General features: G+C 39.7%; 1 protein-coding gene and 1 long non-coding RNA gene across 3 annotated transcripts in view; one reads left to right on the top strand and one right to left on the bottom strand.

The window, feature by feature from the left end:
- Positions 1-11100, top strand: part of LOC112451378 — a 23942-nt gene extending 12842 nt beyond the window's left edge. The window contains exons 2-5 of one of the 2 annotated variants that reach the window (XR_003040197.2): positions 351-525; positions 868-991; positions 8696-8815; positions 10829-11100. This is a non-coding gene — a long non-coding RNA (uncharacterized LOC112451378). Of the gene's footprint in view, positions 1-350; positions 526-867; positions 992-8695; positions 8816-8941; positions 9078-10828 lie in introns of those variants that run through there. The other variant, XR_003040198.2, reaches the window with a different exon arrangement.
- szt2 (SZT2 subunit of KICSTOR complex) overlaps positions 1-16329 on the bottom strand; it is a 321741-nt gene that overhangs the window by 189923 nt on the left and 115489 nt on the right. The gene's annotated exons all lie outside the window — the stretch shown is intronic.

The raw sequence follows: 16329 nt of genomic DNA, 5'->3' as shown, positions 1-16329 counted from the left end.
AAAGCTAAAACAGACAGCAGTAGCTAAAAGCTAAGACAGACAGCAGTAGCTAAAAGCTAAGACAGACAGCAGTAGCTGAAAGCTGAAACAGACAGCAGTAGCTGAAAGCTAAGACAGACAGCAGTAGCTGAAAGCTAAGACAGACATCTTTAATTATCATCTTTAATTTAATTCCTTTCAGCTTTCAGCTTTCAGCTGACGTTCAGCCTTTAATTATGGTTGTGTTCATTTCAGCTTCTCGTCTGCAGCAGCCTTCAGGCTTCGGTTCGGCAGAAAATGTTAATTTTCTGGAACTTTGTGCCGTTCTGGACTCGACCTCCCGTGGTTTTTTTTACTTTTGTTCCCATCAGGAAGCTGTGGGGCGACCCTGCTGCACAAAGTGTGGGCTCCACCTGTTGGCCCATGCTGCAAACACTGGAGACGGCCGAGCTTCATTATCTTCTGCCACCTCCGATGAGCTGCCTGGCGGCGCCCCCGCCCTCCCCCGGGCGCAGAGTGTGGGGACCTGATTAACGGCCCGTGTTGGTGAGCTGAGATTGTCTGACTGTTTCTCTCTCTTCCTTCATGAAGTCAAATGAAATGACTCAGTTCCTCGTTATTTCCTCACACTTTCAATGCTCCTCTGGTTCCAGGGTCAATAAAAAGACCTGTGTTTGTTTCAATAAGAATATTTCTCAACAGTTTGCATATGGCTCGCTGCCATCTTTTCTTTTTTTGTTCCTCCCTGCAGCCTTCCGTCAAATTAACCTGCTGCAGTTTGCATTTCCACGAAACACAAGTTTCATAGACTTAAAATAGCTATTAGTTGTAATACTGCCGTTCTAACGATCGTCATTTGTTTTTCAATCTGCTTCCTGTTTGCTTCAGTCCTCCCTGAACCAAATTGAGTGGTTGGGCTGCGTTCGGAGCTCCTGGAAGGAGAAACCTGAAGCTCTCGGTGATTTTCCGTTTCTGACTGGAAGCAATCAGCACTTTTCAGCACACATCACAGGTGAGGGCACTGCTGAGCTTCATGAATACAGATGAAATCAAGATGATGACAGAAACGCTGAAGAACTGCAAAGCCTCGTGTCTGAGGGTTTTCCTTTTCACGTTTCTCACCGACATCATGAAACAACCAGCGGACAGACAACAGGAAGCAGGTTTACTGTCGTCCTCCGTTCATAGAAGCTCTGCAGATTCGTTCCTCTTCAGGCTGTTTAAAACACGAATCAGTCATAAAAACACCTGAAGAACGCTGAGTCAGCTGCTTTTAGGTGTTACTCTTCTACACGTGTCGAATTATCTCTGCACACTTTGAACCGTTGCTTTTATTAAAACGTTCAGCTTATCCAGACATGGCTGCTCGGAAAGTTTAGACTTTAGTTTTATTAAAAAGGAACGGAGACTTTTAAGTTCAGTAATTTTAGGTTTTAGCTTAAGTTTTCTTAAAATATTTAACTTTATTTACAATATTTTCTCTATTAAAATACATCAAGATTCTGTTTTTGTCTCATCCCTGCTTCTGTTTTAGCTAGTTTTTTGCTGTTTACCTTTTAGCTAGCCTTTAGCTTCTTGCTAGCCTCTGTTTTGCTCCTTTTAGCTTGAAGAACTCCTGTTTCACAGAAACTATTCTTTCACGAGTTGTTCTTAAATTTCCTGGTCAGAAGATCTGAACTGTCCCTTTAAAGCTTCGGCCCAGCATCCAGCTCTGTTTCCTTTTTAAAGTTAAATCCTAATAAACGGGAAGTTTTGTCTCTTTAAGTCCGTTCCTGTGATTCTTCTCACATATTTACAGAAAAGCCCCAGACTTCCAGCGAAATGAGTCTTTTCATAAAAACCCATGAATACTGACGTCTTCAGCAGCCTCTGTGAACCCATTCAGATCTACAGATTCACCCTGATTTAGTTTTTTAGTTTCCTCCACAGTTGTTCAGCTCAGATTAGCGGAGCGGAGTTTAAAACAGACAAAAAAAGACAGAAAGAGAGACGATCGACAGACACAAAAGTCCAGCTGTGAGAGATGAACGTGAAGCGGATCTCATTTGGCAGAGCAACTTCCAGAGCAGGGCGCGGGTTATTACCATTTAAATCACACACACACACACACACACGCAGGCAGGCTTTCAGAGGGATGTTGCTCAAACAACACTCGCTCCTTTCACCCTGTCTGATTGGGTGTTTTTGAATGAAGTTGGCTCCTGCCTGGTATTTTGATGGTTATCTGTTGGGTGATGAAATTAACTTAATTGCTTATTGGTATTTTAATTAAGTTTCTTTCTCTTCTGGAGTTTGAGTGATTTTTGGGAGTATTTATTGCCATTTTAATGAAGTATTATTTGGCTGCAGACTCAGTGGGAGAGCAGCTGAACAGGCATACACACAGCAGGTGGCCCCTACAACACACACACACACATTTACAGTATATAAATAATACATGCACAAGTCAGAGCTGCACGTGCACGTATGATGACATATCAGCCCTGATCCAAAATGTCAGAGTTTGTTTCAGGCAGAGAAGTTAAACCTCTGATGGATGAGAGAAGAAGAAGCCTTCCTCTTCTTCTTCTTCTTCTTCTCACCCTAACATCTGACAAACCTGGAGGACTGATGTGGTTCCAGAGCAGCATGTTTCTGACTGGACGCCCACAGCAGGTGCTTTATTTTGAAACTCCGGTTTTGCATTTAAGCCCCGTTCAGACTGGGACAGAAAGTTTTTCTCCTGCTTCAGCCTCATGTTCACACAGAAACTGTGTTTTAGGAACCCTGAGAGAGAGAGAGAGAGAGAGAGAGAGAGAGAGAGAGAGAGAGAGAGAGAGAGAGAGAGAGCCTGAACTCAACCGTATGAAACAGGTGATGTCATAAACTGACCTCTGACCTCACCTGTGACCCCAGATTAATGCTTGTTTGTGTTGACCCGCCAACAACAAGACTGCAGAAAAAGAACAGATAGAAGTCCTCCTGGACCTTTGGACTAATATCTGCATATCAGTGTCCCATCATGTCCTCAGATTTGGACACATGTGTCTTTTATGTGACTCAGAGCAGAACGTCCTCTTTGTCGTCCGTCCATAAAAAGGACTCAGGATTTGTCCCTGAATCCTCCGTCCTCGTCTTTACTCTCCTGTGTTTCCAGTTTCCTGTTTTTGGTGTTTTCAGTGTAACAGCGCCACACTCAGGCGGGGCAGAGGTACTGCAGCACGATGAAGACAAACGAGCGTTCCTCGGAGGAATGCATATTGCCCACCGGCGCTCAGAGAGGGAGTTGGAGATGACTCTCAGCTACTACCACAGCATCTGTTAAACTGACTTCTGTTTCTTTGTATTTGAGGCAGCCATCTTGAATTCAGTGATTACAGAGTTACATGATTGCCCGTCGTTCCTGGCAGAATGAATGGACCTGTAGCTGTCCTCTGGGTGTGTTTCCTGTCTGATAAATCTGAGTCCCGTCACGAGCGACGCTCAGCGTGTTGAGGTTAAACATGGCAGCTCAAATCACAGCTGCCGGCGTGTTTCTGTGTCTCACAGGATCTCCTCAAACACGCCGACGCCACGGCGAACTCCGCAGGAAGCAGGAGAAACAGAGAGCTTTAAAATATTTACATTACTTTATAAAATGATGCTAAATTTATCTGCGTCCATCAGCCCAGCTCTGTTCTGTGAAACCGTCTGTAACTCCGTGTCTGAACCAGGCTGGTAGTAGCTGACAGTCATCTCTGACACATGACAAATAATCAAACTTAGCTGCTGTTAGCTTTTAGCTACTGCTCTGCTAAGTTTAGCATGTTGTTTATGTTAGCGTTAGCCTTTGTTTAGCTCCTTTTACCAACAGTTTAATTGTTTTAAGCTGCTGTTCTGCTTGTTTTAGGTTTAATAACTCAGTTTTATACGTTTTCAGCAGAAAATATAGTTTTTATAAAACCGTCACACATGGAGTAACACCAGCAGATATGAGTAAAACTTTACAGCTCAGAACACAAAAACTCAATTATTTAAAGCTGAGGACAGACAAACTCGCTCTGATTGACTTAATGTGAGTTTTATATTAAACTGATTTGTGTTTTTGAGAAAATAAAGCTTGTTGTCTAAAGATAAACCCAGTTTCTGTGTCAGGAACCTTTACGGTTCTTCAGTGATGGTTCTTCCATCAAATGAGCCTTTCCAGATTTAAAACGCATAAATATATCACCTCGTTAAGTGAAGATAACGAGAGAATTAATTAGTTATTTTGAACAAACATCATCAGATAAATGTTTGATTCTGTCCTCTCCTCACGAACTGTTGGAGGTTTCTTTCTGTGAAGCTTTTAGTTTTATTATAAATGAGTCAGGATTTTACAGTTTGTTACTGAGACACAAACTTTGGGTCAGATCTGTTCAGATGTGGGTTTTTACAGTTTTACTGAAGATTTCTGTGAGACAAAAACATTTGACATGAACTGATCTGCTCATCCTTTAGGGGTGCTGGTCCAGTTATTGTTGGATTAAAACAAAGTCTGAATGAAAAGTAAATTATGTTGTTCTTTGTTGTAAAAAGCTTCTAATAATGAAGAAGAGGAAAGGTTTTATTTTAAATCTGCCTCATGGCAGCGACTGAAGGGAAACTCCGGGTCTTACGTGGATCAGAAAGATCCTCGCAGTAAAACTGATCCGGAGTCCGATCAGAACCAAAACCAGAGTTCTCAGGATCCTCTGGTTTAAATGAACACATCTGTGTTTCCAGCTGGTTCTGACCCGGTCAGAGTTGACAACAAGCCGACAGTTTGTGGGTCGGAGCCGCTGGTTTCAAACTTCCAGCAGAGGAGGAAACCAACCGTTACTCTTTTCTTTGCCTCGAGGGTTCTGGATTGTGAGACGGGACAGAGTTTCTCTCTCACACACACACACACACACACACACACAGATGCGGTTACATGAGGCCGAGAGCTGTGAGAATATTTTCTTGAGGCCTTGAGGTGTCAAGAGATCCATCAAACCACCAACAACTAATTATTACCTTCCTTCCCTTTCTCACCACGTTGGTGTGTGTGTGTGTGTGTGTGTGTGTGTCCCTCTGTGTGTATGGGTGTGTGCTGCGGCCCCCAGGGGCCGTTGGTGTACATAATGGCTTTTTGAAGAGATTGTCGGTTTATAAAGATGTTTGATTGACACCTCCTGATGTCTCAATCCAATTAGAGAGAGGCTCTTTGTGTGTGTGTGTGTGTGTGTGTGTGTGTGTGTGTGAGACCTTGCTGAAAGATGGAGGGAAACACAATGAAGCCGATGAATTCATTTTATTTCCGATGATCAATGAATCACTTCAGTAATTTATGATTTAAATGTTATGGATCAGCCGTTGTGCAGTCCAAGCCAAACTCACCTTAAAATCTATTTTATTCTATTTTACAAAGTAAAAATACAATCAATTTAATACAAAATGAGAAATATATTTTACTCAAAGCAGTTAAATGTGTTAAACAATTGTTATGGTTTTTATTTTTAATAAAAACAAAGTTTTCTGGACAAATTAAGTGTTTTTTATTTAATTCTTTTTTTATTTTTAGAACAAAAAAAGAATTTAAATGTACATTAAATATAAAGAAAAATAAATCATGTTTCCAATTTAATTTAACCTTTTTATTTATAACAAATCAGCTGTTTAAATAAATTATTTATAAGGTTTAAAAAAAGATTTTTTCCTGCCGTCTAAAAGTTAAAATATTTTTGTGCAAATGTAAAATTTTTAAAAACTCTAGCAAATATTTTTTTAGCAAAAACACCTTAAATAAAAAATTCCTCATTAATTAATTAGATACAAACTTTTCAGCTTGTGTACACACTTTGTGACCCAGTTATTTGTTTGTTGATATTTATTATTTTATTTTTCTCTTTATTTACCTTCTAAAAACAGCATTTAAATTATAAAAAATATGAGGACAAAATTTTTTTCAAAATGATTCAAATGCACCAAACATGAACAGATTAAATGTAAAATAAATAATTTGTTAAATTTACTGTCCTCAATATAATAAAATATAATATATAACTATCAAAATGATAACAAATTAAAGGTTTAAATTATAAAGAATAAAAATAAATAAATATATGTAAAACAGCAAACCTTGAACCTTAAGTACGCAAATAAAAATGATTTAATTACAGAAAAAACATTTGTAAACAGAATTATAAAAAAACAAATAAACTTTATTTTATTTTTATTTTTTAATTGTTGTATTTTATTTGATTTGGCTTTTATTCAACCAGGAGTGAAAACTCATAAAATCTGTTTTTCTGTTAACAGCAGAAGATAAAGAAATAAAAATGCTTTCTCTTTTGTGTGGCCAGAATTAAAATTTATTCCGTTTATCTTTGTAGAATTTGTCCCGTTTTAAAAAAAATGTTTTATTTTTTGTTGTTTGTTTTATTTTTTTATTTTCCTGAAAGAATTCAACAAACTGAGACTCTTTAAATATTCAAATAAAATACTTTTGTCACCAAAACATTTGTGTGAAATAAATCTGAATGAAGGTGTTTTTCCACATCAAAATCTGATCTTTATGTTTACAGTGAACACACACACCCACACACACACACACAAACCTAACACACACACACACACACACACAAACCTAACACACACACACACACACACACAAACCTAACACACACACACACACACACACACTCGGGCCTCTCAGGGTCCTCTATTCAGTCTGAGTAACAAAGCCCAGGACCCAAACCCAGCATGTCTGAAAAAACACTCTGGGTGTGTTTTATAATAGTGTGTGTGTGTGTGTGTGTGTGTGAGTGTGTGGGTGTGTGTGTGTTGCACTAACAAGGTTCAGGCCTCAGCGTGATGACAATCTTAACGAGCTGTCTGCCGCTCTTCAGCTCTCAGCTCAGACCTCTGTGTCATTAACGATTGTGTGTGTGTGTGTGTGTGTGCGGGTGTGTGTGTGCGTGTGTGATTGGTATAAATGAAATAATGCCTCAGTGGGAGAGAAAAAACATTTAGTCTCTTTTGGCGCCGCAGTGTCAGGGTTTCAATGGCTGCTGTCTCTTTTCAGCAGTGTGTGTTTCCGTGTGTGTGTTGGTGGGTGTGTGTCTTTGCGTGGCGGTGTGTATGTGTGTTTGACAAAAATGTAAAACTTTCTGTATTTTGTACGGGGTACAGAACTCTCGGGCTCGTCGGCTTTTTAAGGCGACGTTTCTGAACCTGGGGTCTTCAAACTGTGGCTCCTGGGCCACATGTGGCCGCTGAGCTCCTCTGCAGTGGTTCTTTAAAAATTAGACCAAAACTAACATGAACCTGAGTTACTTTTATAATCTTTTTATTTAAATAATGATGGTTATCAGGAGGACTTATTTTAATGCTGGCGGAGTTCAGGTGACTGACAGCTGCCACCAAATTTAGCACAACTTATAAAGTAAATAAAAACTGTTTTTATTTTATGTTTGACCTACAACAAACTAAGTTTCTGACCCACAAAACAACAGCAAAATAAACTTCTAACCGTTATAATAAAATAAGGCTTATTTCAAAACAAAAACATCAACAGGATCTTTTGTCTTAACTTAAAAAAACAAAAGCAAATTAAAATCCAAGATTTTGGATTAATTATCATCCTTGAATTTATTCTGAACAACTCAGAAAACACGACTTTATTTCTTTAGGGTTTTTTAAGATATTGTAATAAAAATGTCATCAGATGTTTAACGAATGTTCTGCCTTATTCAGTGGTTAGTTTAAATATTTGTCATTTCATTTTAATGAAACTATTAAAAACTTTTATTGAGTCAAAATGTTGAGTTTGTTACTGTTTTTACATGGATGCTGGATTTTACTGTGGTTGGAAAGCATGTTCTGATATTTGTTTATTAGTTCTTTAAAACATGAACTAAAAGTTTATTAGTTTGTTCAGAAAAAAGTCCTGAATGTTTTCAGGGAAATGAAGCTTTGGTCAGACCAGAAATTATATTTTACAGCTATCTCACAAATCAGAAGTAAAAAAACAAGATGATGAAATCTTGAGTATTTTTCTTGTAAATCATCAATGAATTTTAACTCTGTATCCTGTAAAATGTTTGGATCCTGAGCCTCACTGTAAGGACACCTCAACAAACAACCAGCAGAACCAAATATATTAAACCTATAAAACGTTCAGCCAGTTTAAAGACTGAACTCTAAAGTAGTGTTTAAATTATTTAGTAAAGTTGTTTAACTGGAAGCCTAGAACCTTCTGTCTTTATTTATCTTTATAAGAAAAAGTAAGGAATTTAACTGGGCGGGCCGAGCCAAAAAAGTAGGTGGGCCCAGGACATGCCACGCCCACACATAGCCACGCCCCTTCTCATAAAAAGTAATTTATGTGTGAAACTGCACTTTTAACAAATTTTAATAAAACTCTCAGAAAATATCAACAACTAATGATTGAGAGTCAGCCCGATTCAAGATGGCCACCACAGCTAATGTTGTGTGGTAGTAGCTGAGAGTCAGCAGCAACACTTAATCAGAGAGCTAACTGATCACATGAGACATGAAAGGAGGCAGGAAGTGCTGGTTTTATATTATATTTCATTTTATTCCCTGAAAACACAAAGTTTGTCTGTTTTGACAAACATTAACAAACACAGTAACACAAAGACTGAAGCATCTGTGACCAACTAACCCAGTTTTCCTAAAATCTGGAAACAACTTGATGAGTTTGCACTTCCTCTCGATGTGTGGTATCAAACAGAAGCTAACTTCCTCCTGATCGTCCTGAAGCTGCAGAGCTGCAGAGCTGATGGGATGTTTCTGTCCAAACCAAGCCTCCGTGGAGCTGCAGCATCAGAAGTGTCGCCATGGTTACCTGCAGGTAATTATAGCCAAAGGTCTACCACAGAAAGTCTGAATGAACTTATTTAGATTCAAGTTGCAAAAACAAATTTCACAGCCAGGAAAATGTGTGTCATACTGTGTTTGTTATTGTTGTTGTTCTTAGCCTGTCGGTGCAAACATCAGACTCGAGCTGTGACTCACTGAGACACACACACACAAAACAAACCTGCTCGGAGTGCTGATGGTGTGTTGATGGTGCACGAAGGCCACTGCTGTTGAAATCACTCGCTTCACACTCGAGTGTGAGCGGCCCACGTGGGAGGAACCGGAGTTTGTGTACAAACAATAAAACACACTTTGCAGAAAAACACCAAACAGTCTCTGACTCCGTGCTTCAGAATCTGACTTCCAGCAAATATTATGAGAAAACTCGTCCGCCTGATCGGGTTTAATCTGCAGGTCGTTAAAAGCAGAACGGTTTCTGCAGGTAAACAGGAAGTGAATTCTGGGGTCGGGGGTGATGGACAGTCTGGGTTGGGATCAGGACTTTCTGGGGTCTTAATGTGTATTTATATGTTTTCTTTTTGATGAAACTGTGTCCCTTATTGTGCTGGAACAGAAATGTTTTGATGCTCAGGATCAGAACAAATCTTCTGACAAACGAAGGTAAAGAAACAGACTGTCAGTGTGAAGGACTTTGACTGGTAATTTATTTAATAAAACAGAATATTATCATTTATTTCTTCTCTTTTCATCTTATTATTTCCTTCTTTGTGACAATCTGTAAATGTCTCCTTCACCTTTAACCTGGTTCTGATTGAGGCAGCCTGTTGTTTTTTTATTTTTCTGTAGGTTTTTACAATTAAATAATTCGCTTTTTCTGCTATTTTAACCCTTTAAATATCCAAAACATTCAGCTCGTTTAGGAGATGGGTGCAGTGACTTTTATTTTTTACAGCCATAGAAACACTTGGAGATCTTCTCAGTTCCTTCAGAAACGATCTCCGGCTGTTTGGCTGCTGATACTTTTTGCTCTTTTGATCTTTAGGCTAACATTTGGTTCCTTTTAGCTTTTAGCTAGTGCTTTGCTTGTTTTAGCTTTAACCACTCAGTTTTATCTTCAGCATATTTCAGCATTTATGATGCATTTCACAGAAAATGTCATTTCTTTAATTCAGTCTTCATTTATTTATTTGTGTTGCTTTCTGCCTGTTTTTATAAATTTTATTTTTTGCTTCATTCTTTTTATAACAAACTTTTAAAACTGATTTTTTTATTTTTTGTTTTCAATTATCTTTTTTTTTTATTTTTTTTATTCAGTTTATTATATATTTTTATTGTAAACTCTTCTTCGTTTCTTTCTGTCTTGACGTTTCCTGTTTTTCAAGGCTAAAGTTTGCGTGACGTTTTAGTGTTTTTATCGATGTCGAGACCTTGCTATCAAACATGACTGGCTCTGCTCTAATTCCCCCCCAGGACACACACACACACACACACACACACACACACACACACACACACACATTTCCACAAAACACTCACCTCCACAACAGACATGCTTTTTTTAAAATGTGAAACACTTTAATGTGTTTAATATATTTGTTTTTATTTATAAATATAGTTCTTTAATTGTCTTTACTTTTACGGTCATTTCTTAAATGTTTAAATAAATAAATGTTGTTTTTATTTGTTTTTTACAAAAAGTGAATGGATGTTTATTCTAAGCTTGAAATGAGCTGAAGTTTTAGGTCTGTTTGAACATTTATCATGTTGTTTATTATCATTCAGACCGACCTCAGGTCCAATCTTTGGTCTGAACCCGAACCAGAACCTTAGATTTGATGTTCTGTCCCATCGGTACCAGACTCCGGTACCAGTAAGGATCACTGGTCCTCACAAGCTGTGTCCTTTTACGACCAGTGGTCCTAATGAGGTGTAAAAACACGCACACACACACTGCTCGGGTCAGGATGTGTGTTTGGACCTCAGTGTCCAAGGCTGTGGATTTAATATTGATTCCATAAAGTAATTTCTGTGTAACGTGTCACAGTGTGTTAGCGTCAGAGCAGCAGGCCGGACGGAGAGGAGAGCAGCTAGCACGCAACGCCGTGGGGGAGGGGAGGAAGAGAACGGAGAGATGAAATGGAGGAAGAAGAGGAAGTGAGTGTGTGTGTGGTTACACAAACAAACACTCTGTGATCCCTCAGGCTTGAAGTCAATCTGTAAACTCGTCTGTTTGTTGGTGCATCAGAGCATTACTCCCGCCTGCACACACACGGTCCTGTTCTCCACACGTCTGAGGACTGAAACTACCACAGACCACGACTAAATTTGATCTTTTAAAAATAAAATCGACTTGTCCACTGCACACACCGTGACTTTTTAAAGACGAGGCTTTAATTCCTGTGAAGCAGTGGGATCAACTTAAAGTGGAGCTGTAAACACAATCAGCCACAATGGGCAGATTTTACTCATCAATAGATGTGAGAATGCTGAGTCGGTTGTTTTCCTAATTATTTTAAATCCAAATGTTCAGTTTGATTGGGAATGCTGTGCTAGGACTGATATATTTTAAATATTGGTGGACTCAAGAACTGCCTTCTGTGGTTTATCTACTTCTGCAGGTCATTTGTTCACAGAGTACAGAAAATCTGGAGTATTTGTGGAAGTTAAATTAAAACAAGGTGTTTATATCTACATGGGAGTAATTCATGCATTTTCAGACCCACCAGCCAATCAGCTTCCAGGAAGCGTCCATGATTAAGGCGTGCAGGAATAACCGAACCCGTTAGGCTTCATGACCAGTTTCTGCTTTATTCCCCAGCTCAGAGGTCAAATTATAAAGAATTTAAGATATGATGGTCAAAATGTTCCTTTTTGCAGGTAGTCACAGTTCTGTTTTTATCCACAAACATTAAATGTTTGCAATCAGCCACAACATGATATAATTTAATGTCCACATAACTTTTATACTTTTCAAAACTGTAATTCCTTCAGAAACATTGCTCTCTTTGAAATCTGATTCTGTTTGCTTGCTTTAATTTTGCCTTCTTATGCTATGTTTAGCTTTTAGCTACTGTTTTTTAGCTTTTAGGTACCATTTTGTTACTTTAAATCTTGAGCTTCTATTAGCTAGAGTTTAGCTACTATTCTGCCACTTTTAGCCTTTGCTGTGCTCATTTTAGCTTTTGTTCTGCTTGTTTTAACTTTAACAGCTTAGTTTTAGCTGCTTCTTTATCAAATTCCAGCACAGTCCCAGAAAATGCATCATCTCTAGCTGACTTTCAGCCCAGCTGGGCCAAAGGTTAAAAAGGTCAGGGTCGGTTCAGCGGAGAGGAAAAACAGTGCAGACATAAAGACAGATTAACATACCATCCCATGACCCTCGGTCTGCTGCTCTCCCACTGAGGAGCAGATATTTAGGAATTTTAAATCCTCTTGAATTAGCACAGCATCCTGTCCTGGACAGAGATGTGATAAAAGTACGCCTTCCATCAATAAATAGTTTATAGAATGACAGTGTATCATAAAAACCTTAAACTTTTAATGCTTTAATGTTATTTTAAATACCTGAGCCGGTTTGTAATGCCAGGAAACAGTAAGCCTCACCTTTGCCTCACACTGCAGCCAAACTTGACTTCTCTCCCCGCAGGTGGTGGGCTCACGTGGAGATCTTTAAACCGTGACCTTCAGTGAGCCGAGCGTGAAGCAGCTGGGATCAGAGTCAGCTCCATTAAGTCCAAGGCCATGGCTCTGAACGGGAGAAAGGAAGAACACTGTCTCCAGGTCAGTCTCGGCCTCAAGTAGAGTTCAGGTGTCCTGAGTGAGGGTAGGATGGAGCAGGAGATGGATCAGTGGATCACAGCTTCGTCTGCAGTAATGAGGCTGAAAGCCAAAGTTCTGGATTCCCTGGTTTGTTTACGCTCCAGCCTCCAGAATGAGATCCTGGATCTGACTGAAAGTGGGTGGGCCACTGAGTTTAACGTAGCTTATAAAATACACGAACATTGAAGAACCACAGGAGAACCTTCCAACCTCATCTGTTCCAAGTTAAAGTGTCCCAACATTGGATGAGGATATAATGACAGCACAAACAGGAACAGATGGAAACCTGTGGGCTTTTGATTGGACCCAGAGCTGCTTCTCCTCATCGAAAGGAGCCAGCTGAGGTGGTTCAGGCGTCACATTGAGATGCCTCCCTCTGGAGGTCTTCTGGGCACCAGTAGGAGACCCAGAACCAGATCCAGAACCAGAACCAGAACTCTCTGGAGAACTCTCTTCAGGGCCTGTTGCCGTGCACACAAAACAACTGAAAGTGATGTAGTTATAAAAATGAAGAAGTTGAACTGAGAAGCTGCTCAGACGTGTTCTGAGTCTGTTTCCAGTGATTTTACTGCAGAACGATGGGAGAGACTGAGGAGGTCACATGACGGTTCATTCAAATTATTTCTTTTCCTGATATATAAAATCACAGAACTGATGTGTTTATTTTTTATCATGGTTGTTGTCTGTTAGGATCAGCAGCAGCTCCGGGTCAAGTTGTCCCTTTGGTCACTTCGTACCCAGACTCTCTGCAAACAAAAAGAAGCTTTCAGCTACCGGTCACCTTTTATACCCACTTCTGTTATTAATGATGCAAATGTAACAGCAAAAACTTTGAAATGTCCTCTTTAGAGTTCAAAAGAGATAAAACAGTGAGTTTTGATTTTGTCTGAACAGAAGTGATTCAACTTAAAGACTTTAGGACAAGGATAAAAAACTCCAGACAAACAACAAAGTTAGTGAGAGTTTTGAAGAGTTTTTAAGTTGGTTGTGACTTTAAACTCCTGAATATTTGCTCCCAATCACAGAAAAAGTGAAAGGTTTTATAACATGTGCCCTTTAAAGCTGAAATAAAGCACCAACTGGTGAGAATTTGTTTTATAAGAACTCATATTTTAGTTTTTTACCAAATCCAAAGGTGTGTTTAAGAGCCGGATCAGCTGTGTTCACAAGTCAAACAGTTGCAGGATTGCTCACTCAGTCGGTGTATTCTCTCACAAATCCCTCACTAAGTGCGGTTTTGTCACCGGCGAAATGATTACACCGTGTGAACAGTAACCCTTTTCTTCTTAATTCATATTTCACACTGCTAAATGACTCATATTTCAACACTGTTTGACACCTGAATTGCTTCCGACGGCGACAAAAATGTTACACCTCAGACTTAAGTCCCACATTGGCAGCGTCATTCCTTACTAATAATTATTAATTGTCAGGACTTAAACTCAGCGCTGTTCGTCGTTTGGGGGAGCTGCAGGTGCTAACAGCGAGAGCTAATTGGGGTGCGGAGCCAATTAGAGGCTGGAGAAGACTGACGGCATTAATGGTGATGAGGCTTATAAACCTGGCAGACCTGCAGAGACACAGTTTGAGTTGCTCATCTGCAAAAACACGAGGAGACGTGAAGCAACCGAGGAGAGACATCCTGCGAATGAACAGCCTCGTGTCTGTCAGGTGTGTGAAGAAAAAAACTTTAAAATTAATTTATCCCTTTTTAACGGTTTCTTTTTGTCGTTAGTTTGGTTCAATCTTCTCCCTTCAGTTAAACTGCATGAGATTTATTATAAATCCTTATTTATTTTTAAATCTTTGCAGAAAATTGAAGATGTGAAAACAGTCACTTGATAATGTGGATTTTAAAACTTTAAAGTTTGCATGTAACTGATAGATCCTCTGGTTTGGTAAACAAATTAAAAGTGAATCCAGTTTCATGAAGGAGTCTCCAAAATGTCTCAAAACGTTCTCAGAGGTTCTCAGCTTCCTTCTCGCAGTCTTCTCACTTTTTAAAAAGGTTTTAAAAATCTGAATTACAAATGTTCTCTTAAAATAGTTGCAGGTGTTTTAAACCTTAGTTTAGGTGTATTTTAACGCCTGCAGGGAGCTCCGGCTCTGAAACTCAACCTGATGATAAAGAATTATTATAAAACAGGCTTTATTTCTGCAGGTTCAACTGTAAACTCATCGCTGTGTGAGGAAACGAGAGAGTTTCTGTCACACTCCTTTTTAAATAGTTGCAGCTGACATGATGGTGCAGAAGGAGGAGGAGAAAGTTAATGTTTGGAAGAACAGTCTCCGTCTCTGAGGTTTAGTTCCGGGTCCAGATGCAGGACTAGCAGGGCTAGCAGGACTCAGGTCACTGTCTGCAGGCTTCAACAAGAAGACGGTGCAGAGATTCACTTCTGTCACAACATCGACCTGATGTCACCGTATAGATTTCTGCTGCTAATGTGCACGGGCAGGAATCCAGTTTTTCTAGCCGTGCACACGAGAAGAAGCTGTTGGCTGCAAACAGAGCTGAAAAATGTACTTTTTTTCTCAGTTTTTAGGGATTTCTTTTCACCGCTCAGTCACAGCGTTTACTCTCTCTGCTCTCCAGGTTTATATGAAGTTTCTGCTTCATTAACCTGTTTTCCTTCCTAAACTACACCTGCATCACTTCCTTAAGTTTGTGGAGCTGCAGAATCAGTTCCAGTCTTCTCTTTATGATGACCGAGAGATGCATGCAGGCATAGATACGACCTCAGCATGCACGTTTGTGTTGTCGGATTTTATGGACTGCAGTTGGGTCGTCATCCACTGTGTCTCACTGAGCTGCATCTGTTTGCAAGGAAACAGGTGAATTTTCTCTGTGAGCAGCTGAAAGTCAGCCTGTGTCTGTGTGCACGTCCACCTCGGCCTCCTCTGGACCACCTGCCCCCATCTTTGTTATTTAATCAACTCAAATCAGATTTATTTGTACAGCACATTTAAAGCAACTGCTGTTCGCCGAACATAAAACAGTAAGAAAATAACAACGAAGCACAAAAACAATTAAGAATTTGTTCTTTTAAAAGATTAAAATGATTCTGAACTCAAAGGCAGTGAGTTTAAATGTAAAAACAGCGTCTGACACGTCTCTCAGTTTAACCTGCTGGACTCCAGTTCAGACACGAAGAAAAGCAGATTTGGACCAGTTGGTATCAAATATTGTTGTTTTCAGACCTGGACATCCTGCAGGAGGCAGAATACGACTCTGTGAATATTTTCAGAGAAATGTTTCAGGACGGTACGCTGCAGAGACATTTAGGAGACGCTCTCAGGATTTCTGTCCTCCAGCTTCTCTCAGCCCAGAGAAATTCCTCCTTAAACACAAACTAAACCTAAAATCTGTCTCAGCTTCCACAGTTCGAACTTTCCTCGCTCTTATGTTGTCAGAAACTCGAACCAGTCGTTTCAGTTTCAAGCTCTGAAGCTGCGTTTTTTGTAGCTTTGTTAGAAAACTCCCAGTGATCATTCCTTCCCAACAGTCCCAGTGAGAAACTGCCGTCCGAGCAGGAAGATTAACTGGCTGTCAGTGCTGGTGTCCAATAAGAAAGAAGAATAAGTTCCTTTAAAAAGGACGTAAGCAGTTCGTGTGTATTTCTGCTTATGGAACAGAACTTTAACCCCCCTCGATCCTGTGACTTCCTCCTTACATTCTGTCATCTGAGACACCTAGTGTCATTCCCAACAACCCCCCCCCCCCCCCCC

Source organism: Kryptolebias marmoratus, linkage group LG18 (genome assembly GCF_001649575.2).
Source record: "Kryptolebias marmoratus isolate JLee-2015 linkage group LG18, ASM164957v2, whole genome shotgun sequence".
Classification (NCBI taxonomy): domain Eukaryota; kingdom Metazoa; phylum Chordata; class Actinopteri; order Cyprinodontiformes; family Rivulidae; genus Kryptolebias; species Kryptolebias marmoratus.
This window is presented reverse-complemented; position numbering and strand designations above follow the sequence as displayed.